Genomic DNA, 25,577 nt, shown 5'->3' with positions numbered 1-25,577 from the left:
ATCCCACTGCACCCAGCTTCCTTTCCTTATAAGTTCAATGAAACCGAATTGTATGCTTTTGCTTTTTAAAAAGCTGTGCACAAAAATGTCATTTTATATATTAATAATTATTTCCGGCCGGGTGCGGTGGCTCACGCTTGTAATCCCAGCACTTTGGGAGGCCGAGGCGGGCGGATCACGAGGTCAGGAGATCGAGACCACGGTGAAACCCCGTCTCTACTAAAAATACAAAAAAATTAGCCGGGCGTGGTGGCGGGCGCCTGTAGTCCCAGCTACTCGGAGAGGCTGAGGCAGGAGAATGGCGTGAACCCGGGAGGCGGAGCTTGCAGTGAGCCGAGATTGCACCACTGCACTCCAGCCTGGGTGACAGAGCGAGACTCCGTCTCAAAAAAAAAACATAAATAAAAATAAAAATAATTATTTCCCTAAATCTATTCTTTTGCATATAGGTTTGGAGAACCTCTGGAATGATACCCCCAAAATAATATTTTTAAGAGATTATTTTTGGGTGGTGGCCTATTGGGTAAATTTTTCCTGAACTTTCTATTTTGTATTCTTTTCATTATTTGGATAATTTTACAGAAACAAAAGTTGTATTCTGTGAACACAGAGGGAGAAAGAGAAATAATAAAATTCTTTCACCTTCCACTGAGCTGTATGCAGCAAGAGTTTGGGGGCAGTGAGGTCCCGGGGTCGGTGGAAGGTGGGGACAGGGAGCCACAGGGTGGGTGCTGAGGTGGACACGGCCTTGGGGAGCACATTGCCTACCCAGTCCATGCCCCCGTCACACCCTTTGCCCGCAACGCACCTCCAGCTCTGGAACTCATCCGCCACTAACCCGGCACCCGCGGGCCGAGCTGTCACGCAAGGAAGCGGCCACGCGAGGGCGCGATCTACCAGGGATCCGTGCCTGGGTCTGTGCATCCTTCCTTCTGCAGCCAGAAGAAACCCCTTTGAAGAAGCGGGTGGATAACGAGAGCTTGCAATACACCAGGGAGGGGAGCAGCGTCCCCAGAGGCTTTTCCATGCACCCTCTTTCTGAGCAGCTCTGGATACCCTGGGCCAGCTCCCACACAAATTGCTCATAACTCATTAGTCACCCTTAAACTTAATCTCTCCAACAATGACATCCTGTACTCAGGCGGTGTCTTAACCCCCTGAAAATGCCTTCGTGGCAACATCCCTGTGGCGTAAGCATGCCCCATTTTGCAAGGGAGAGAATTAAATTTCAGAGAAGTTAAGCGATCCTGGGAATTTCAATAGCAGAAATAAGTCTAGAACGGAGACTACCCAACTTGACTCAAACAAATGGCAAAACGTTTGTCATGGGGAATTTAATTCTTTAAACCTTTTCGTTGCTTTATCTCCTTGCTTGGAATACTCACCATCCATGTGCCCACTAAATCCTGACTGCTCTAGGACCACGTTCTTTATGCCAGTCTTATCTCCCGTGCCTCCTGGGCTTAGGAATCTGATGAGCCTGATTGTGGATCTGGGTCCTGCCCCCTGACTGTGTGGGGTTACTTGGATTCCCTGAACTTCGGTCTCCCCTCACGGAAAATGGGGATGGTAAGCCTTCCTATGTGGAGGTGATCTCAATATAGTTACCAGCTGGCGACTATACAGGCAGTTGTCAATCAGCCTGTGGGACACACGGGTGGCTGGATCAGGCTGGCAGGAGCAGGTGGAGAGAATTACCAGGTGATGTGCTGACCCCACGAGGACCAAGGACCGCACTGCTCAAGCCTTCACCTGCCACTTGGCATTAAAGCCTCTTTACCCTTGTCTCCCCAACTGGACATACATTCCTAGGTGCCAGGGCCTCTGCCTTTCACCGCTGCTGTCTTGGAGCTGGGCAATGTAATTTCATGTATCAGATGATGGCTGTCAAGCACTAAGTTTTGTTTGCTCCTTCTCCTGTCTCCTAAGTTCACAAATAAGCAACAGCCCTGAGAATCCTCATGGCGGCTTTGGAACCTCGAGCATCATAAAGTATATTCGGGAGTCCGGAGGGCCTTGGCTCCCTTGTGCTCGTGGGGCAGAATGAAGCTGGGGGCATTGTGTGTGCCCTGCCAGCACAAGCGCTAGCATCCATCTCAATGCTGGGGATTCCTGGAGCACCCACTGTTCTCTGGATGTCCCCTTTACCATGGCAACATCTCTGGGCCATCGTGTATGTGGAGGACTTTTTTTGGACCACGACAGCTAATTCTGAGTCTTGTTACTTCCATGCATGGAGGAAGGCACAGGTCCACCTGTATGGACGGCAGCCCCCTCTGCCCCAAGGTGGGGAGCCCAAGCTGAAAGTTCACACTGCCAAGGTGAGGGTCTTGTTTAGAAAGTAAGAAAAGTGGCCAGGCCCGGTGGCTGATGCCTGCAATCCCAGAACTTTGGGACGCCAAGGCAAATGGATCACCTGAGATCAGGAGTTCGAGACCAGTTTGGCCAACATGCTGAAACCCTGTCTCTATTAAAAATACAAAAATTAGCTGGGTGTGGTGACTCATGCCTGTAATCCCAACTACCTGGGAGGCTGAGGCAGGAGAATCGCTTGAACCTGGGAGGCAGAGGTTGCAGTGAGCTGAGATCGTGCCACTGCACTCCAGCCTGGGTGACAGAGTGAGACGCCGTCTTAAAAAAAAAAAAAAAAAGAAAGAAAAGAAAGGAAGAAAAAAGAAAAGCCCATGGGCTTTGGACACAGGGCCTGGGGAATGCCCGTTTCGTCTCCACGGCAGCTCGTAGAAGATGGAAACACTTGATGAGGCAGGGAAGGTGGCCGAGGCGTGGGATCTGCCCATTCTACAGGCATTTAGAGGGCACCGAGCCACCCTTCTGGGCCTGTGCCCTCGTGAGGGCTGTGCTGGGAGGGAGGCTGGGGCTGGAAGCCGGGGCTCCCCACCTGGCAATGGGAAGGTCTGGCTGAAGCCAAGACCCATTGAGCCTGTAGGGTACTGTGTGCCGGATGGTTGGGAAAGGGTTGAGGCCGGTTAGGGGAGGAGGCCTTCACCCCACAGCCAGGAAGCTCTGTGCTGGAGGACACAGATGTAGATGTGAGAGCCTGTGAATGCTGTGGCCTGGGCTCCCCTGGACTCTGAATATCCACCTGCTGCAGGCCCAGGGGACCAGGACAATCTTCCCTCCTGCATGGGTTGAGGACAGAGGCTCAGAAAGGTGCAGTGGCTTGCCCAAGGTTGCACAGGGTTACCAGCACTGGAAACCAAGTCTCCTCACCACCTTCCCAGCCACTCCCCTTTCTACCACAGCTTGGTGCCCACTGCTCCCTACCCTGCCCCCTTTCCCGCCCTCCTCATACCCCATGGCCTCTGTGGGTACAGCACTTTCTAGCCTGGTGCCAGATGGCTGCAAGGCAGGCAGTGGGTGTGGGGGCTGAGGCCTGAGGTGCTGGGCCTGCCAGCCCTGGGGGAAATCCTGGGACGGCCTTCCTGCAGGAAGCGCACTGCTTCTCCTGGTGGTCTTAGAATCAAACTTTCTATAGAGGGACTTGGGAAGCCATTTTGTGCAAACTCCCTCTCAACACATGGTAAAAAGCCATACGTGGCCAGGCACGGTGGCTCACGCCTCTAATCCCAGCACTTTGGGAGAATCACCTGAGGTCAGGAGTTCGAGACCAGCCTGACCAACATGATGAAACCCCGTCTCTACTAAAAATACAAAAATTAGCCGGGCATGGTGGCAGGTGCCTGTAATCCCAGCTACTTAGGAGGTTAAGGCAGGATAATTGCTTGAACCTGGGAGGTGGAGGTTACAGTGAGTAGAGATCTCACCGATGCACTCCAGCCTGGGCAACAAGAGTGAAACTTCGTCTCAAAAAAAAAAAAAAAAAAAAAAAAAATTTGCACGTGATCAGAGCCCAGAAGATCCATTCTGAGCACTTCCAGCAACAAGGGGACCAGGTAAGCACACCCAAACCAGAGCCTTCGCTTGTGAGAAACTCCTTAGGTGGAGCCTATCCCTCAATCCCTCCCCACCCCTTCCCACCCCTCTGCCTCTCTGTGCCTTCCCAGGAGGGGCCACATTTTCCTGATGGCCCAGGAGTCTGAGTCCTGTCCTGGGGCTGAGATCTCAGGCACATCTCCCAGCATCCTTGGCTCCTCGCCAGCCCCACACCTCCAAACCCACTCCATCCTCAGTTCTTCCTGCTTTAATGCTGGTTTTCTTTCTTTCTCTTTCTTTCTTTCTTTCTTTCTTTCTTTCTTTCTTTCTTTCTTTCTTTCTTCTTTCTTTCTTTCTTCTTTCTTTCTTCTTTCTTTCCCTTCTTTTCTTTCTTTCTTTTTCTTTTTCTTTCATTCATTCATTCTTTCTTTGTTTCTTTCCTTCCTTCCCCTTTCTCCCTTCTTCCTTCCTTCCTTTTTCCCTTCCTTCCTTTCTTCCCCTTCCTCCCTCCCTCCCTCCTTTCCTCTTTTCTTCCTTCCTTCCTTCCTTCCTTCTTTCCTTCCTTCCTTCCCCTTCCTCTCTTTCTCTTTCTTTCTTTCTTTCTTTCTTTCTTTCTTTCTTTCTTTCTTTCTTTTTCTTTCTCTTTCTTTCTTTCATCTTTTCTTTCTTTTCTCTCTCTCTCCCCCCTCCCTCCCTCCTTCCCTCCTTCCTTCCTTCCTTTTGATGGAATCTCACTCTGTCGCCCAGGCTGGAGTGCAGTGGTGCAATCTTGGCTCACTGCAGCCTCCACCCCCCAGGTTCAAGCGATACTCCTGCCTCAGCCTCCCGAGTAGATGGGACTACAGGCTAATCCAGCTAATTTTTGTATTTTTAGTAGAGACGAGGTTTTGCCATGTTGGCCAGGCTGTTCTCAAACTCCTGACCTCAGGTGATCCTCCCACCCCGGTCTCCCAAAGTGCTGGGATTACAGGCGTGAGCCACCGAGCCTGGCCTACTGCTGGTTTTCTAATTGCCTTCCTGCTTCCAGTTTTGTCCCCTTGCAATAGATTCTCGGCAGGCCACACAGTGATGGCTCTGAGGTACAAACCCAATTGCATCACACTCGTGTTCCTTTTGGCCTTGGGCCCCGGGGCCTGTTCTCTGGAAAGTTCCTGCCCCTGCGCTTAGCGCTCCTGGCCTGCACTGGTTGCATGTGTCACAGGGCTTGGTCCTGGCCTGCGTGCTGCTCTGTCCCACCCCAGCAGGGAGGCCCTGGAGGGCAGGAGTCCTCCTCGTTGTGTGCAGAGTAGGTGCTCAACAATGTTACCCAGAGGAGGGCGGGATGAGCATGAGGACTAGGGGCGAGCTCGTCCGTGCAATCCCAGCCTGGTTCCGGGTGCCTCGACACATGTGAGACTTCTCTGGCCATTTGATGTGGCGTCCGTGCCTCTTCCCCTCAACGTGCCCTCAGTGGAGCAGGCTGTCCTGCCACTGTCTCAGGTACACATTGTGTACTTCGGGCACATGAGAGGGAGTGAAGAGGGGACAAAGAACTTCCAAGCTCTGGCTTTCCAGTCCCTGAGGATTTCCCATCGTCAGGAGAGTCCGGGTCCTCACGGCCTCAGATGGCTTTCGGGAGCCCCTGGCAACTTTTGCCTTTATGGGCCCTTCCTCCATAAAACATGATTAAAAATTCCACTTTATGGCAGAGCGGGTACAGAGATGAATATAATCATCTTTATTAATAAAATACAATTTATTATTTTGTATTCATTATTGTGATGCTCGTTTTTTATTCTTAATTGAAGCAAATTAAAATGAAAACATTTCTGTGAGCCCCTCATAGCACTGTAGTCCCCAGGCTCTGTGCCTCCAGAGGTCTTGGGAGTGGCATCTTCTGAGCATCTTCAGAGCTGCCCCTTCATGGAGGGGATCACCTTTCCCTGGAAGTGGAAGGCCGGGCAGGAGCCCTCCTGTGGCTCAGAGCACAGAGTCAGAGGAAGCAAAGGCAGGCTTTGCAGGATGTGTGTGGGTACATAATGGCAACCTGAAAGCACAGAGGCACGCAGGTATCCTGAGACCTCCCCCACACCTCCCCAGGAGCCTGTGCATGGTATGTTCATGTTTCTGTCCTCTACCTGGAGAGTGATCACTCCATCTCTCTCTCTGTCCTTCAGGCGGTCATCCATGCCGGGGCAGCAAACATTGCCCTGCGTCTTCTGCTGATGCTCTCAAAAGCAGCGTGTGACAAGCCATGACTCACTTATCGGCACCAGTCATGTAGATCCAGTCACAATTATGGAAAGGAGCTAAGGGTGACAGCTGCTTTAAATACCCTCTGGAATAAAGCAGGATGTGGGGTTGGGGGACAAGATTATAGCGAAGGGTGTACAGACAGCGATTGGTTAGTTCTTAGAATCCCTTTGACTAAGTTAAAAAGGCTTCGTAGAGAAGAAACTGCTTTTCGAAAGGGACATTTGGAATGAAATAAAAGCAGGTGTCAACTTTGTGTACTCCAGAGTTACAGCCATAATCGTGCAGTGTTCTGGCTTTTCTCCCTGGGCAGGGGAGGAGCCTGCCATCATCTACCCATCACATCTCTTCTGAGCACAAATGATGTGTGCAGGGCACGGGGCCATGTCCCTGGTGGAGATGGACAGCCTGGAAGTCAGAATCCTGGTGAGCTCCTTGCTTTGTCAATGGTTAAGCTGTGACACTCTGGCAACCTCACCGCCCTCAACCCCCACCCCATTTCAAATGCAGACTAACACTGGTATAAAGAGAACTTCCCAGGCCCAGTGCAGTGTCTCACGCCTGTAATTCCAGCACTTTGGGAGGCCGAGGCAGGTGGATCATTTGAAGTCAGGAGTTCGAGATCAGCCTGGTCAACAAGGTGCAACCCCATCTCTACTAAGAATACAAAAAAAAAAAAAATTAGTTGGGTGTGGTGACACATGCCTGTAGTCCCAGCTACTCGGGAGGCTGAGGCAGGGGAACTGCTTGAACCCAGGAGGTCGAGGTTACAGTGAGCCAAGATCACTCCACTGCACTCCAGCCTGGGCGACAGAGTAAGACTTGATCTCTCTCTCTCTCTCTCTCTCTCTCACACACACACACACACACACACACACACACACACACACACACACAAGGGAGAACTTCCTGAGAGATAAAAGAAGAAAGAAATTACTGGGGAAAATCCCAAATTGTATCATCTTTTGGTTTCCATGAATATCTGTGAGACCCAAACTGGCAGCGTTTTACCCGTGAGTTTGGCAAATCCAAAAGATTGGCTTTCCACCAAGAATGATGGAACCCAATTCTGCATCCATGTTCATTTTTGAAACATTTCCTAGGAGTGAGAATAGTTTCTATTGTTTTCTGCTATCTGAGGCCCCCTTACGGTGGAATCTCCTCTGTGGAGACCGCACACTGAGGTGACTGTCACAAGGTCCTTCTCACCATGCCCAAGCCCAGGGGTGCAGAGCATCCCATCCCCACATCAGGTTGTCCTTCTGTAATAGTCACATGAAAAGCTCACGTGGTCCTAAAGTGGCTTCGACGCATCACACAAGTTCGTGTTGGAACCAGGGCTTGTTGCAGAAGATGATCCTGTTGACCTTCCATGCAGCCTAGTGGAGAAGCTGCTCAGAGCCTCACATTGCCCTGGAACAAAAGCAGCTTCTAGTAGACTGAGCTGAGAATCTGATGGGCCTGGCTTGGTGCCTGGTCCTGCCTCTGAGGGTGGTCAACCTTGGCAAGTTCTTATAGACAAATGCAGATGACCACATTCCTGCATGGTCATTTATGAGGGCCTTTCAGACCACAGAGCCAACAGAGACCAAGTCCAGTTGGGAGGGAATTGAACTCGACTGTTGACACTGCCCCAGCCAAAAGCTTAGGTCCTGGTCAGAAATGAAGAGACTCAAGGCAAAAAATTCACAGAATTTCTGAGAACCTCATTCCAAAGTTGGCATGTTGACAAGCTGTGGATGAGGTTTTTTACTTTTGTTTGCATTAGTATAGGTGTTTGAAAGATGAGATCTCAAGTTGCATTATAAATTCCACTGTGATTCTTTGCAAACTTTGAAATGCATCTCACTGTAGCTGAGCTGGGTCCAGCCATCAGATCAAAGGGGTGCTTGTTCCTGTTGAAGTTTTTTTTTTTTTTTTTTTTTTTGGGACGGAGTCTCACTCTGTCGCCCAGGCTGGAGTGCAGTGGCGCGGTCTCGGCTCACTGCAACCTCCGCCTCCCGGGTTCACACCATTCTCCTGCCTCAGCCTCATGAGCAGCTGGGACTACAGGTGCCCGCCACCCTGCCTGGCTATTTTTTTTGTATTTTTAGTAGAGACAGGGTTTCACCATGTTAGCCAGGATGGTCTCGATCTCCTGACCTCATGATCCGCCCACCTCGGCCTTCCAAAGTGCTGGGATTACAGGCTTGAGCCACCGCGCCCGGCCACCTGTTGAAGTTTTATTGGCCTAAGATGGAATCTAATTTTTTCTAATTAGTCATCTGTATCCATGTTCTCTGATGCCCAAGGACAAGGTAACCTGACCACAGTCATCTGCCAGCATTTTCAAGGAGAGACCAGGCCATTGAAGGCAGTTTATTATGAACATTGCCACTGGTCTTACTTGGATAAAATCATTTTCTTTCTTTCTTCCTTCCTTCCTTCCTTCCTTCCTTCCTTCCTTCCTTCCTTTTCTTTCTGAATCCGCTAAAATGTTAACTGTTTATTTAGGATGTTGAGATTATAGCTGCTATATGTTTATTTATTTGGCATCTCTTAGCTTACTTTTCTTTCTCTTTTTTTTCACTCTTGTTGCCTAGGCTGAAGTGCAATGGCATGATCTCGGCTCACTGAAACCTCCACCTTGCAGGTTCAAGCGATTCTCATGCCTCAGCCTCCCGAGTAGCTGGGATTACAGGCTCCTGCCACCAGGCCCATCTAAGATTTTGTATTTTTAGTGGAGGCGGGGTTTCACCATGTTGGCCAGGCTGGTCTTGAAATCCTGACCTCAGGTGATCCACCTGTCTTGGCCTCCCAAAGTGCTGGGTTTACAGGCATGAGCCACCGTGCCTGAGCTTCTTTTTTTTTATTTTAATTTTTCCATAAGTTGTTGGGGTACAGATGGTATTTGGCTAGATGAGTAAGTTTTTTAGTGGTGATTTGTGAGATTTTGGTGCACCCATTACCAGAGCAGTATACATTGCACCCTACTTGTAATCTTTTATCTCTTGCTCCCCCCCACACTTCCCCACAAGTCTCCAAAGTCCATTGTATCATTCTTATGCCTTTGCATCCTCATGGCTTAGCTCCCATATATCAGTGAGAAGATACAATGTTTGGTTTTCCATTCCTGAGTTACTTCACTTAGAATAATAGTTTCCAATCTCAGCCAGGTCACCACAAATGTCATTAATTCATTCCTTTTTATGGCTGCGTAGTATTCCATTATGTATACCACAGTTTCTTTATCCACTCGTTGATTGATGAGCATTTGATTTGTTCCGTGATTTTGCAGTTGTAAATTGTGCTGCTATAAACATGCGTGTGCAAGTATCTTTTATGTATAATGACTTCTTTTCCTCTGGGTAGATACCCAGTAGTGGGATTGCTGGTTCAAATGGTAGTTCTACTTTTAGTTCTTTAAGGAATCTCCACACGGTTTTCTGTAGTGGCTGTACCAGTTTACATTCCCACCAGCAGTGTAAAGTGTTCCCTGATTACCACATCCACACCAACATTTACTGTGTTTTGAGTTTTTGATTATGGCCATTCGTGCAGGAGTAAGGTAGCATCACACTGTGGTTTTGATTTGCATTTCCCTGATCATTAGTGATGTTGGGCATTTTTTCATATGTTTGTTGGCCATTTGTATATAGTCTTTTGAGAATTGTCTATTCATGTCCTTAGCCTACTTTTTGATGGGATTTTTGCCTCCAGAATCCAAAGCATGATAAGTCATTCACTTGATTCTATGATTTTCCAGGTTAGGCCACATGTCCACTGGAGCCTGAGTCATCAGGTCCACCTGAATCAGATGAGTTGAGGAAGGGAAAGAGAGGGTGCATCAGTGAAAATCCAGGTACCATTGTGAAAAGAAGGCAGAGCAGATGCTGGTCAGGCAACACGAGCAGGTGCCCATGGAGGGTAGTGAGAGCCAGGCTGGGGTTGCTCCCTGTGCCGTACTCCTAACCTCAGCCTGCAGAGCCTCCCAGGTGGACACTGTGATGCCAGAGTAGGAAGACTCATGCCTTGTTCACTCACTCATTCATTCAACAGCCATTCATTGAGAACTGACGCTGGACAAGGTCCTGTGCTAAACACTGCCCAGGATGCAAAAGATGTAAGATGTGTTCCTGGTTCTTAAAGATCTCAGCTTTCTGGGTGGCTCATACTTACGTTATGTGTGATTGTTGAAAAAATGATGCCTTCTTTCTTGCTGGAGTTTCCTCATTTCCTCCTTCTAGCAAAGAGATATAAAGAAACCTGTGCAATTTTCCAGGAGGTGTCTGACGTTCACTGAGATAATAGACTGCTCTTGTGACTGGCATGGAAAGTCCGTTTCAATGACAGAGTTCACTGTGGCCATGATAAGTGGGATTGGGAGCAGGGTGGCAGCCCACAGAGCCACCCACGTGCTCATCAGGTCTCACGGTTTTCTCTGTATCCAGAGAGGCCCCTGCCCCACTGCAGCCAAAGAACCAGCCATGGCCGTGGGGTCTGGCCAAACGATGGCTGGGAGCTTGCTAGGCCACAACTGGGGTTTCCCTGACTTCATCAGTTTTTATTTCCCATCATGCCAACTATGTTTCAAATTTCAAAAAAAGAAGAATAAAAATCAATGTGTTTTTTTTTTTTTCTTGCAATGAACTTATTCTTTCAACTTGAAGATGGAAAAATCAAAGTCAGAGTCCACAAGTTTCTTAGGAGCTCTTGACCTACTTTTGGGGAAACCAGTTCTTGTTGGAACCACAAACCAGGGCACGGCTTCCAATGGCTTCATGCGATGTGCTGTCAGAAGCATATGTGAAGCTGGGTGCCAGGGGGGCCCCATCAGAAAACCCATGGGTGAGTGATGATGACCTGATGCTTTGCTGGGTTTTATCCACACAAAGTGTCCAGATTGACACTGTAGATCTCACAGGGAACCTACCAGGTCACCCTCCCTCTAGCCCTGTCCCCACACCTCCTGCTGACCTGCACCTGCAATGCAGCCTGTGGCTCTCACTGGCCTGAGTCAGGGAACACTTGAGGAGCTCCCAGCTTAGAGGCTGGGGACTCAGTGTCCCACACATCCTGCCCTGCCCTGTGGCTCAGTCATGCAACTGGGCTCCCGCCTTTCTCCCACCAAGTTCTCATATTGCTGGCAACTCCCCCATCTGTGCCTCCTTCCCCAGGTCCCAGGACCCAGACCCACTTCTGCGCCTCTGCATCAGGGCCTTGCCCATGGCCCTGACACCACGCTGACTCTCTGACACCTCTCAGACACCTGTGGGGCACGCTGCAATTCTCACAGCTCCTTCCTGATCTCCAAGGCCAGTGCTAGCACAGACTCCTTCTTGCATATTACACCATTCCTATGAGTCATAAACCCCAAAGCTATTCTCCTGGAGGGAAAAATTAATTTTCGCATTTTATGATTTCCTTTGATAGACCTTAGTGTTCATGTCACACACACACACACACACACACACACACACACACACACACACAATCTCTCTCTCTCTATCTCTATCTCTCACACACAGGAAACAAACTGCCCAGAAAGGCTCATACTCAGGACTCACAGTCCCAAAGGCCACCCTGTCTCCCCCATAGCTGCCTGCCCTTGGGGGACTTTGTCTCACTTCATACTCAGAGAGGTTTACTTTGCTGCCCTGAGTCAGAGCACTTTCCGGATGTTGAGCATCATCATGCAATTAGGAAGAATGAACACGGCCGTCCTCCTGCCTCCCCAGGTTCGGTCCCCGAGCTGTCTGTCTCTAGCTCAGTCCCATGGCTGGAGAGTAGGAGTTCCTTGTCAGTGTTCCCAGCCAGGGGAGCTAGAAATAGTTCAGGCAATTCTTATTCTTGTCCAAAGCAAGGATCAATGCAGCTGACCACAGTGGCCCTGTGTGGGCGCCACATGTCTGTGAATGTTGACTGACAGCAGAGGCAACTATTCCTGCATAGGCTGTCATGCAGCTAAGCTGGAGCAATGCCTTGCACTTATGAAAACAAAAAGCTCCTGGCAACTCCATCGTTCTGCAGTCCACGTGCTGTCGCTCCGGGGCAGGCTTCTCCCAGCTGCCCTCTGCCTGTGGCATTCCTCCTCCTTCCAGTAACCAGGCACAGGGGAGGGGCACATCCCAGGGTGACGGCTGTGGAGGCTGTGTGCTCTACAGTGACCACAGACTCCCAGATGTTCTGGAAATGCACTAATCAAAGTGTCAATGGAATAGCAGAAAAACTCAGAAAAGAAGACACAAAGAAACACCACCATCAAATTAGAAAGGGTTGGTGTGTCCATCTTCTACACATGTATTTCTGGATATGGAAAAGCCAACCAGCATGGTCATAGCCATTCCTGTTCTTCTTCTTCTTTTTTTTTTTTTTTTTTGAGACAGGGTCTCACTCTGTTGCCCAGGCTGGAGTGCAATTGGTGTGATCTAGGCTCACTGCAACCTCTGCCTCTGGTTCAAGCGATTCTCCTGCCTCGGCCTCCTGAGTAGCTGGGATTACAGGCGCCCACCACCATGCCCAGCTAATTTTTGTATTTTTCGTAGAGATGGGGTCTCACCATGTTGCCCAGCTGGTCTCAAACTCCTGGCCTCGGCCTCTCAAAGTGCTAGGATTACAGGCGTGAGCCACCGTGTCCGGCCATTCCTGTCCTTTTGACACAAGATTCTAATCACTCTTATTGAGAACTCTCTGAACAATATACACTGTTTTAGTCATGATAAATAATTCTTATAACCAGCAATACCATCTATGATTTCATATGTGATATGGTTTGGCTCTGTCTCCCTACTCAAATCTCATATTGAAGTGTAAGCTGCAGTGTTGGAAGTGGGACCTGGTGAGAAGTGATTGGATCATGGGGGTGGAATTCTCATGAATGGCTTAGCACCATCCTGTTGGTGCTGTCTTTGCGATAGTGAGGGAGTTCTCACAAGATCTGGTCATTTAAAAGTGTGTAGCACCTCTCCCACCCCTCTTGCTCCTGCTCTGGCCATGTGACATGCCTACTCCCCCTTCACCTTCCGCTGTGATTGGAAGCTCCCTGAGGCCTCCCAGAAGCTGAGCAGATGTTAGCACCATGCCTCCTGTACAGCCTGCAGAGCCATGAGCCAATTAAACCTCTTTTCTTTATCAATTACCCAGTCTCAGATGTTTCTTTATAGCAATGCAAGAACGGGCTAACACAGTGTGCTTTTCCATTTTGTATGGCCAGTCAATTCCAGATTACCTGGACGATGGCCCTGCATGGTGGGCTGGATTATAGAAAACTCCACAGCATGCAAACCTCGTTGCTACATAGCTTCGAAATATGCCATGTAATTTTTTACACAAGCATTTCCTTCCCAATTACATGATGATGTTTTATTATTTTCTGCATCAGTGCTATTAGCGACCACATATACAGTGTGGACTCTATGACCTTTGTGTTTACTCACTCGTCGAATGCTCTCAACACCTCCTGTGAGGTCGAGTTTTAGTGAGGATAACAATAACTGCTTTAAGAAAGTGACTCAACAGTGCAGTGGCTCTAAGCAGATTGAAGATTACTTTTATATGATGATCTCATTGTCCCAAGTTGGAAGGCGACAGGGTTAGGCTGATGACCATTGTTTATAGGTGGCTTGCAAAGCCACCCTGGTCACTGCTGCTCAAGCCATCAGAAACAGAGAACAAGGGTGTTGAGGTAGCATGACAGCTCTTTTGAGGCCCAGCCTGGTCATGGCACAAGTCACTTGCACTCACGTTCCATGGGAGAGGACATAGCCACATGGCCGCACTTCAGGGGGTGCTGGGAAACCCTGGCGTAGCCAGCCAGCACCTGCCAGGCCAGAACTCTGCTATTACAGAGAAGGGATAGCTGCTCACAACCTCCACCACTGAGAGTTGCTATCTGTCTTAGCTTAGGTAGCTTGAAAAATCAGAAATTTGGCTGGGCACGGTGGCTCACGTCTGTAATCCCAGCACTCTGGGAGGCCGAGATGGGCGGATCATGAGGTCAGGAGTTCAAGACAAGCCTGGCCAACATGGCGAAACCCCGTCTCTGCTAAAAATACAAAAATTAGCTGGGCGTGGTGGTGGATGTCTGTAATCCCAGCTACATGGAGGGCTGAGACAGGAGAATTGCTTGAACCCGGGAGGCGGAGGTTGCAGGGAGCTGAAATTGTGACATTGCACTCCAGCCTGGGCAATAAGAGCAAGACTTCATCTCAAAAAAAAAAAAAATCAGAAATTTATTGCTCACAGTTCTGGAGGTGGGAAGTCTAAGATCAAGGTGTCAGCAGATTCAGTGTCTCATGAGGGCCCAATTCCTGGTTCAGAGATAGTGCCTTCTAGCCATAACCTCACAAGGTGGTAGATAAGGCAGGGGCCTCTCTGGAGTCTCTTTCATAAGGACACTGATCCCATTCATGAAGACTCTGTCCTCATGACTTATCACTTCCCCAAAACCACACCTCCTAACACCATCACACCGGGGATTAGGTTTCAATATAGGAATTTGGGGAGGACAGAAACATTCAGATCACAGCATTATCTTATTGACATTTTATAGGTGAAGGAACTCAAGCACAGATCAATTTAAAAATTCCTCTGAGAGCACAGATAATCAGAGTGGAGATAGGATTCTTACTCAGGCTACCTGACTTTAAGTCCGTGCCTTTGATCACTATGCTACGTTAGATTTCTAACACAATATTAACTTTAATATATAATCAATACACATCTTCACATTTGACTGCCTACTGTATCTTTCTGCCCCAAAGCCTCAAAGTCACTCATTTGTCAAGAAATTTCCTTGAGATATTCGATGGTGGGCTGGAGAATTAGATGCCACCCATATTCTTAAGTCCGGGGTGAAAGCCAGAACTCAGCTGTGGTCAGGCCCCTGAGTAGCTGGCAGGGAGTGGACGGGCAGGGCATCCTGCTAGACCGGCCAGTGGATATGACCTGCTCCTCAAGGGCCAGTTGGGGGATCTGTGGCTCAAGGCTTTGTATGGAACATTGCCTCCTTTTCCCCCAACTCCAGGCAGTGATATTCCTTCCTGCTGCTTTGAGAGACCCCAGGGCTACAGCAAGAACTTGTGGTGCATGCAGAAGAGCCAGACAGCAGCCCAAACATCACAGTTCACAATCCTTCTGCAATGGCGAGGGGCTGGGAGGCATCTGCTCTGGTCGGAAGAATTTTAAGAGACTTTTTGCATCTTAAAGAGCTGATTGCTACTGTCATCAACTTCATCTCATTGTGGCCTCATTTTATATTTTTCCTTCATCCCTTTGTACCCCATCATTAGTATGGGATTAAGAGACAGAGCAATTGGGAAGTCAGAAAAACAAAACAGCAAGTTCCACTTTAGGGCAATTTGCTGTTATAAAGGCATGTCCCACGTGCTACCTGGAGGTAGCCAGATCTCCTTGGGCCCGTGGTCAGAAGGGGCATGGAGGCCGGCAGTGATCTGCAGGCTGCTGTAGATCATTAGGAGGTAGGAGCAGGTCTCCCCATCCAGGCTCTGACACCTTCACCCAGAACACACTGCTGCAAAGCCTCTGAACGGACAGCAGCTTTCTCCTTAATTAGATGGTTTTCCTGGCTAGGGGTTGGCAGGGCCAGCATAGCAGCTAGCCTGGGTTAATTTAAGTGAGTATCCTGATCCAGTGATCTATAACTTTCAGAAGGGTGAAAATCAGTGTTCCCCAGAACCAGGCACTCCCATATTCAAGCACCTAGGCAGCCTCGCTTACACTTTGGAGACTCCGGGTACCCTGAAACCCTTCCTTGGGCTCCCTACATAAGGATCTGGACTTCTCAATTCCTTCACTTTATTTGTTAATCACCGTAATGAAAATAGATCAACACAATTTTGTATCATTAAAGAGTAAATAAATTATAGTAAATCCATAGAAAACTATGCAACAGTTATAAAGAGATGGATATCATATAACAAAATAAAAAAATCTAAATGACAGTTGTTTGAAAAATAAAATAAGAATTAATTCATGTAATTAACAAATGTGCATGCGTGTGTGTGTGTGTGTGTGTAAAGACAGCATGAGAGAGAGAAAATATGAGTCTGCTACCCACTGGGGATACAGCAATGAACAAAACAGTCTCTTCCCTGGGAGTCAGTGCTGCTGGAGCCACACCAGGAAACAGGGCCAAGGATGGAATTGGTGGTCCACGCAGGACCACTGGGTTTTATTCTGTGAAGACAGGGAGCTGTTGGAGGGCTTGGAGCAGGGGCATGACATCCCTGCTTTGATTTTTAAAAGCTCAGTCTGTCTATTCCAAAAAGCATTGCTTCTGGGTGGTTTGAAGCAGGGAGAGCTGTCCAGTGGTCATTGCAGTGGTTTGGGGGAAGTGGAGTTGTGTTTGAACCATTGTAGTAGGGGTGGGATGGTGAGAAGCCAGCAGGCTCTGGGTGGACTTTGAGGACGGAGTCCCCAGGATTTGCTGGTGTTTCAGATGGCGGCAACAAAAGAGAGGAACCACAGAGGATTCCCAGTATTTGGCCAGTAAATGGTGCTGACTTTACTAAGCGGAACTGGGAGAGGAGCAGGCTTGGCAGAGGCAAAGTCAAGGGTTCTGCTCTGAACCAGTTTGCACGGCTGATTCAGACTGAGGTGTCAGGTGGGCAGTTGGTGGTCCAGCTTCAGGCTGGAGGAACATATTTGAGAGTCATCTTCTTTTTTTAAAAAAATAATTTCAGCTTTTATTTTAGATTCAGGGAGTATGTGTGAAGGTTTGTTAAAAGGGTTTATTGCATGATGCCGAGGTTTGGGGTACAAATGATCGCATCACTCAGGTGGTGAGCATAGCACCCAAGAGGTGGTTTTCAGCCCTTCCCCACCTCCCCTCTCTAGGAGTCCCCCGTGTCTACTGTTCCTGTCTGTATGTCCATGTGTACCCAATGCTTAGCTCCCTCTTACAACTGAGAAGAGAGCCGTCTTCTTCTAAACATTATGTAGAGTTGTGGGGCTAGAGGAATCAATGAGGGGAGAGCTGTGATTATCCCCTCCTTTAGAGGTCACTTATATGAGGAGGACCCAGCTTGGCAGGTGGAGGAGGACCACGGGGTGAGGCAGGAGAGCCTGAAGAGGTGGAGGTAGAAGCTGGAACCCAAGGGCAGAGAGAGCTTTGGGGAAGAGGGAGTGATCCTTGCTAATAACTGCTACAGATACCACTCATGGAGGCAGTAGGTATCCACATGGGTGACAGAGACAGACGGACTCAGCAGCAGACATGGGAGGCATGGAGGGCTCTGGAGGAACACACACCTAAAGAGCTACGGATTGGGATTGGACAGGGAGGGGTAAAGGAAGCATGCTCTTTGCACTCCTGTATCAGGGGTCTGTGCATTACTCGGGAAATTAAAAAAGAACAATATGTTAAAGGTGGAATTAACTGCAGTGCAGAGAAGGTCTCTCCCTACTTGGGCTCCTGCCTTTTACATCCTTCTACAGGGGCTGCTCAGGGTGACCCACCTCTCCTTCTCCTTCCACCCTGTAGAAAGGGCTTCCTTCCATCCACAGGCACCTGCCTCTCCCTCCTCCCCGACCCAGGGCCCACTCCATATTCCAATCCTTTTAGCACGTCCTTACTTCCCTGGCAGATGTGTTTTTCCTCCAAACCCATGAACACAGGCAGGAGGAAGCAATTCCATAATTGGTTGCAGTTCTCTGTGCAGGTAGAAATAATATGCAATGCTGTGATATTTGCAACTGACTGCCGTGTTGATTTGGTTTTGTTGTGATTGCTGCTTTATCAACGAGCTTTTCCCTGAGCTGTTTCAGGCTCTGTTTTGTGCAGATGATTGAAGACATTCTGAAAATTTCTTTATTTCTGAACAATCCATTCAATCCATACTTTCCTAACCCTTTGAGGGAAAACAAATACAACACTCCATACACACACACACACAAGTGCACACACACACACTTTTTCAGTCTCTATCAAGCTGAGAGTCTCCCGGTAAATGAGCCAATTTGTTTTTATTTAAATATGAAAATGGGATAAGGAGAAGAAGTATACCTCATGAACATGCATGAGAGAGTACAGAGCCGTAAGCTGGGGAAAAATAAAGATAAATTTGTCACATCTCTCACGATGAATGATGTGTGTGCAATTAAACAGAGCCAGCCTGGCGGCTGTGAGCACCTTGGTGTGTTATATTTTTATCTGCAGGGCCGTTACTCTCATGTTTCCTGTCACAGAATCTAAACATCACAGATCTGCAGAGGATGGGCGAGGATGCTGAGTGATGCCAAGCAGTTCTGAAAGTAGGTCAGTGGGTCACCATGCGGACCTGAACAGAAAGGACATGGACCTGACCCCTGAGAGGCCAAGGCTCCCACAGCCAGGGCAGTGGCTGGTGGAAACCCTGGATGAGGAAGCTGGAGTCAAGGCAGCTGCATCCCAGGGAGCAGGATTGCCCTGGTACACACCTGAGGAAAGCCAGGCTTTAAAGTGGGGCTGCAGGAAGAGCGAAAGATGGGGCTGGTAGGGTCCCTCTGGAGTTATGCAGCTGCAGACACCTTTGGCACTGAACAAGAGAAGAGTGCATGTGTGTTTGGGTGCCCACATTTGGAGGAAAGATACAGGGTCTATGCACATTGTGTGGAGCTTACCGAAGGACAAGCAGGTAAAACACCACTTAATGCAGCCTTTCAGAGTACGGAGGGAGCTTGGAGGCTTATTCAGCTCAACCTCTTGCTCAGAGCAGGAATCCCTGCCCCGAATCCCCAACCAAGAGCCTGAATGCCCAGCTCCGCCAAATTCAAGGTGGGAAGGGTGCCTCGGGGTGTTCAGGTGGGTCCCTTCCCATCTATCGTGCTGGAGCTTCGAGGCGGGCTGGGGCCTGCAGGTTCTGTCCACCCCCAGAGTGGATTCGGCTCAGCTGCTGGATGGAGCTGTACCCCTTTCCACTCTCACGTTTCCTGCACGAGTCTTCCCAGCCTGGCATTGCGCCTGCACAGCCTTCCCACATCGAGGCTGCGGGAACCTGCCCACAGGCTCAAGGTCCCCTTAGGTGGTGCCAACATCTATTCCTCACCCCTCAGTGGCCACCTGTAGGCCCTGCTCCGGCCCTTGGAGGTGCACGCAGGCACCCACCAGCTCTGAGGCCGCCAGCCACATGCCAGGTCCTCAGTCTTCTCACTGCCTGGCTCCACCAGCCATCTCTCCTGTAGCATGGTCTCTGGCGCTGTCCCTATCCCAGCCACTTCAGGTGCCTCCTTTTAATTCCTCAACTGTGCCATGTGCAGCAGGAGGATTTTTTACATTTTATTTTAAACAAACCAAGAACATTTTAAGGAAGAATGGGGTTTGGACTGAAACAAGGTAAGCAGTTTTGGTGATGTTTGCAGGACAGGTTGAGGAAGACTCACAGTGTTCCAGGAGTTAGACAGCAGGACACTTGGAGGAGGGTCGTCTCCTGGGCTCAGTCCCCAACAGAGAGGGGAGGGGGGCTGGCGACACTTGGCTCCAGTGGCTGTTCAGGGTGGGGAGGCCCTGCCTTACCTGAGTCCGAGCTGTTGCCCTAACTCTACTTTGATGCTGCTGGGATGACTTTTTGATCAGCAGAGGAGTCTCTAGACCTGGCGACTTTGGCTAAAGGGAAAAAGGGAGCTGCTGTCCACCAGAAGTCTCCCTGCAAACCTGCAGAAGATGATCTGGGTCTCCAACCCAGTGCCTTGGGAGAAGAGTACAGTCCCTGGGATGGTGAATTTCCACCTGGGGCAGGAGGGGACACAGGCCCACCTCCTGCATGCTCCTGACTCAGAGAGGAGAGCCCTGAGGGTCACAGCTGGCTTGGCTCTGAGCCCACTCGACCCCACCCCCTGCACTGAAGCCTCCTCTGGGCACGCAGGGAAACCCCCAACTCGGCCTGCAGGGCCTGCGCTCTGGGCAGGTCTCTGGCCCACAGCAGTAGCCTCTGATTCCTTCCTTCCTTCTTTCCCTCCCTCCCACCCTTCCTTCCTTCTTTCCTTCCTTCTTTTTTCTCTTCTTTCTTTTGCTTTCTTTTTTGGAACAAGACCTCTCCCTGTCACCCAGGCTGGAGTGCAGTGGTGCAATCCTAGCTCACTGTGGCCTCGAGCGATCCTCCCCCATCAGCCTCCGGAGTAGCTGACTCCTCCTGTCTTGACTTCTGTGTTTCTTTGGCAGATGTCTTGCAGATTTGCTGGGTAATTATCCTGATTCTTATTCTCAGCCCCTTTCTAGATTTCAGGTTGCAAAACATAAGCTGCAATTTCCTCATGACTGTTTTCCCTGCAGTTTCTGCCCATGGCCCCGGGGATGGGAGGACTTCATGGAGGTCTCAGATTCCCCTCTCCACCACCTACCAGGCTTCCTGTACAAACGACATTAGTCAAGAAAGCAAACAAATGGCATGCCTTTCTACTCCGTTATTACTCCTTCTGAAAAAGAACTCGCTATTACTATATGTGGACAAAATGTCCTAGAACTTCCAATAGACAATTCTAAGAATTTTCACCTCATATTTTAAGGTGTGATTTATTTTCTATCCCCATGTATTTCTCTGTGCAAAGGACACTGAATAGCTGTTGGGCACTAGCACTAAACACACCAGGTTCTGCCAAGTTTCAGGGTCACAGAGAGATTTTTATCTGAGAAGCAGTTTGGACCACAGGACAAATGAGTCTGTGGAAGGCACATTTCTGTGTCACAGCACCCCACAAAGCTGACTCAAAGCAAGCAGGAAAATGATACTTTGAGCTACAAGATTCAATTGCTCTGCCTCCCAGACACCCCCTGGTGCAGGAAATGGGGATTCTTCCTTGAGATAAGAAACAGCAACCGAAATCGCATTGTTCTCACACCAGCAATGGTGAGCAATAAGCAAGCTCCTTGTATTTGTGCACGAAGTTGGGGGTGTGATAATGATGGTTCCTCAACAAATCCCTCTCCTGGGACCACATCTGTCATGGGGTCTAGGGGAGAAAAACATCCTAGAGAAGAGCTCCTTCTGCAGCTTTGCAAACAGCCAAGTGCAATGCTGAACCAGCGATGAGACGAACAGAGGGAGGTGAATGGAGGGAGGTGAACGGAGGCCCTCATTGTGCTCAGCCGGCACTGCATGTGTCCCTGGCCAGGGCAGAAGCTGGTCACATTGTGAATGAAACCTGCCCCAGGCATGGGTGAAAGGCACTGCAACGACTAGCAGGCATCTGTTGGTGGCTCGCTGTCTACAGCCTCCTGAGTGAGGCCCAGATTTTCTCTTCTGCAGTGCCCAATGAGCCCTCTGCACACATGTCTATCACCCTCATTGGACTGAGAGCAGCTGAAGAAGAGGCTCCATGCCTTAGTCATCTTTTTTATCCTTGCTCAAATGATGGTAGCCAGTATTTATGAAGCACTTACTATATGCCAGGCTGTGTGCTAGGTAGGTCACATGAATTGCCTTTTATTCCCCACGCCAGCCCTGAGTGGTTGATACTATTTTCCTAATTTTAAAGATGAGGAATTAGCCCAAGTTTAGCTGCTGGTGAGTAGGGAAGCCAGGACTTGAATTACACAGGCTGACTTGGCCAGGAGGCTTTTTTCTTACTTTTTTTTTTTTTTTTTTTTTTTTTTGAGACAGAGTCTGGCTCTCACCCAGGCTGGAGGGCAGTGGTGTGATCTCAGCTCACTGCAATCTCCGCCTCCCGGGTTCAAGTGATTCTCCTGCCTCAGCCTCCCAAGTAGCTGGGATTACAGGTGACCAGCACCACGCCTGGCTATTTTTTTGTATTTTTAGTAGAGACAGAGTTTCACCATGTTGGCCGGGCTGGTCTCGAATTCCTGACCTCAAGTGATCCGCCTGCCTCGGCCTCCAAACTGCTGGGATTACAGGCGTGAGCCCCCGCACCCAGCCCACCAGCAGGCTTGTAACCATTGTAGCCCACAGTTCTTTCTATAAACCTTCTGTACAGAGTTGAGTGGCACCCCTAGGTGGTGGGTGCCAGCCAGGAAGTCAACTCTCCCAGGGTCCTAAGATGCCATATCAGTACCCACTAACAGCTCATTCCAAAGCCAGTCTTCTGCTATAGAATTGGCACAAAGATCTTCCCTGTGCCATTGTCAGCTGCCTGAGAACAGGCACCATGATTCATCTGTGTTTCTCCTAGAAACCCCTGTTTAGTGCCTTGTAGATAGAAAATGCTCAACATTTGGTTAACTGAATTGAATGCATTCATTTTTCATCTAGAGTTATAGATTAACACAATATAGGGCCCTTTAAGACTAAACAACATTGATCATTTATCACATTGTAGCCGCAATGAGCTTAATGATCAGCTGAAAGATGAACACGAGAAAGAAGCACACGCCCTGCAGAAGTTGGATTGCGAGGCTGTGTCACACCCAGCGATTTTTCGAGGACACATGGCAAGTGGCTCTCTGGTGGTTGCCATGAGAACGATCACTTGGGACTCCTGTATTAAGAATGCAGTGTTTGCAGTTGTGCGTGTGATGTGTATGTGTGTGATATGCCAACGGTCTTCTCAGGGAAGATCGTCCTGGGGAAAGCTCAGAAGCAGACAACTGAAACCCTCCCAGGTATCCGTTGATGAAGATCCTGATCATTCATGCCTACTCCATCAGGTGACATCACCAACCCTAGTGTGGGAATTCTCAGCCTTCACCGAGAATCTGTGATGTGAGGAGCTCTGTGCTAGGTGTTGTGTGAGAAATCAGAAGCCAAAGCAGATCTCTTGGACCTTGAGAGAATATGAGTCCTGCTGAGGACTCTGATCCCCTATACACTTTGCCCAGCTTCCCCAGTGGTAACATTTTGTTTTTTTGTTTTGTTTTTTGAGATGGAGTCCTCTCTGTCGCCCAGGCTGTTGTGCACTGGCATGATCTCGGTTCACTGCAACCTTTGACTCCCAGGTTCAAGCAATTCTCTTGCCTCAGCCTCCCAAGTAGCTGGAATTACAGGCATGTGGCACCATGTCCGGCTAATTTTTGTATTTTTAGTAGAGACGGGGAGACGGGGTTTCACCATGTTGGCCAGGCTGGTTTTGAATGCCTGACATCAAGTGATCTGCCTACCTCGGCCTTCCGAAGTGCTGGGGTTACATGTGTAAGGCACTGTGCCCTGCCCCCAGTGGTAAGATTTTGTAAAACTGTGTATAACATCATAACCATGTCATCAACATTGATACAATTCACTGATTTATTCAAATATCCCGTTTCCCTTGTACTGGTGCATGTGTGTTTGTGTGTATATTAGGTTCTGTATAATTTTATCACCTAAGTAGGTTCATGTCTCCACCGTAGTCAAGATACTAAATCCCTTTAACATCCTAAGAACCCCTCATGTTGCTCTTAACTCTCCTTAACCCCTATCCTTAACCTCTGGCAGCCACTAATTTGCCCATCATTTTAAATATTTTTTCATTTCAAAAATGTTATAGAGAAAAAATCATACAGTATAGAAGCTTTTGAGATTGGCTTTTTTTTTTTCCCCACTCAACACAAATTGCTGGAGATTCATTCACCTAAGTTGTGTGTATTAAGAGTTTGTTCTTATTTATCACTGAGTAGTGTTCCACGGCATGTATGAAACACAGTTTGTTTAACCATACACCTATTGAAGGACATCTGGGCAAATTCCTAGACTATAACGAATAAAGTTACCATGGACATTCATGTATAACATGTACAGGTTTTTGTGTGGATGTAAGTTTTCATTTCTCTGGGATAAAAAAGAGAGTTCAGTTGCTGAGTCATACAGCAGTTGCATGTTGCATGTTGACTTTAGTTTTTAGAGACAGGGTCTTGCTCTGTCACCTAGGCTTGAGTGCAGTGGTCCAATCACAGCGCACTGCAGCACTGAACTCATGGATTCAAGTGATCCTCCTGCCCCATCCTCCTGAGTAGCTAGGACTTCAGGCATGCACCACCACATCTATCTAATTTTTAATTTTTTTTTTTTTTCAGAGATAGGGTCTTGTTATGTTGCCCAGGCTGGTCTTGAACTCCTGGCCTCAAGTGATCCTCCTATGTCAGCTTCCCAAAGTGATGAGATTACAGGCATGAATCACCAAGCCTGGCCTGCAGGTTTAGTTTTATAAGAGATTTCCAAATTGTTTTCCAGAGTGCCATTTTACATTCTCACCAACAGTGTATGAATGATCCAGATTATCCTCATCCTTGCCAGCTTTTTGTATTGTTGCTATTTTTTATTTAAGTCATTGTGATAAGTGTGTAGTGATATCTCATTGTGTTTTTTTCTTTTTTGGGGGGGGTGGGGTGGGGCAGTCTCACCCTGTTGCCCAGGCTGCAGTGCAGTGACACAATCTTGGCTCACTGCAACCTCCGCCTCCTGGGTTCAAGTGATTCTCATGCCTCAGCCACCCGGGTAGCTGGGATTACAGGCACATGCCACCATGCTGAGCTAATTTTTGTATTTTAGTAGAGATGAGGTTTCACCATGTTGGCCAGGCTGGTCTTGAACTCCTGACCTCAAGTGATCTGCCCACCTTGGCCTTCCAAAGTGCTGGGATTACAGACATGAGCCACTGCTCCCAGCCTCATTGTGATTTTAATTTGAAATTCTTTAATGGCTAACAATGTTGAATATCTTTCCACGTGCTTATTTGCCATCTGTATATCCTCTTTGGTAAAATGTCTGTGTATGTCTTTTGCCTATTTTTAAATGGGATTGTTTGGTATTTACTGTTGAGTTTTGAGCATTCTTTATATATTCTAGATACTAGTCCTTTGTTGAATATGTGGTTTGCAAATATTTTCTCCCAGTCTATAGCTTGTCTTTTCATCCTCTTAACATGAGCTTTCACAGAGCAAAAGTTTTTAGCTTTGGTGAGGTCCAATTTGTCAATTTTTTCCTTTTATAGATCATGCTTTTGGTGTCAAGTCTAAGAACTTTTTGCATAGTCCTACTTTTTAAAGACTTTCGCCCATATGTTTTTCTAACAGTTTTATAGTTTTACATTTTTCATTTAAGTCTATGATCCAAATTGAGTTAATTTTGTATAAAGTGTGAAGTTTAGGTCATAATTCACTTGTTTGGCCTACAAGAGTCCCATTGCTCCAGCATTATCTGTTGAAAAGGCAATCCATCCTTTATTGAATTGCCTTTGTACCTTGTTAAAAATCAGATGGGCATGTATTTGTGTGGGTTTGTTTTTGAGTTTATTATTCCATTGATCTATGGTCCATCCCTCTGTAATACAATGCTATCTTGATTACTATAGTTACATAGAGGTCTTAATAATGGGCAGAATGAGTCCTCTCACTTTATTTTTATTTGTCAGAATTGTTTTAACTATTCTAGAGCCTGTACTTTACCATACATACTTTAGACTAAATTTGTCAAGATCTACAGAAAACTTTCCTGGAATTTTGATAGCAATTGCTTTAAACCTATAGATCAATTTAGGGAAAATTGACATATTTATTATGTTGAGTTTTCCAATCTGTGAACACAGTAAGTATGCTTCTCCATTTATTT

The 25,577-nt window shown here is 48.1% G+C and overlaps 1 pseudogene; it reads left to right on the top strand.

Moving 5' to 3' along the window:
* LOC116484220 (NANOG neighbor homeobox-like) overlaps positions 1-25,577 on the top strand; it is a 76,609-nt pseudogene that overhangs the window by 29,172 nt on the left and 21,860 nt on the right.

Source organism: Hylobates moloch, unplaced genomic scaffold (genome assembly GCF_009828535.3).
Source record: "Hylobates moloch isolate HMO894 unplaced genomic scaffold, HMol_V3 SCAFFOLD_15, whole genome shotgun sequence".
NCBI classification, from domain to species: domain Eukaryota; kingdom Metazoa; phylum Chordata; class Mammalia; order Primates; family Hylobatidae; genus Hylobates; species Hylobates moloch.
This window is presented reverse-complemented; position numbering and strand designations above follow the sequence as displayed.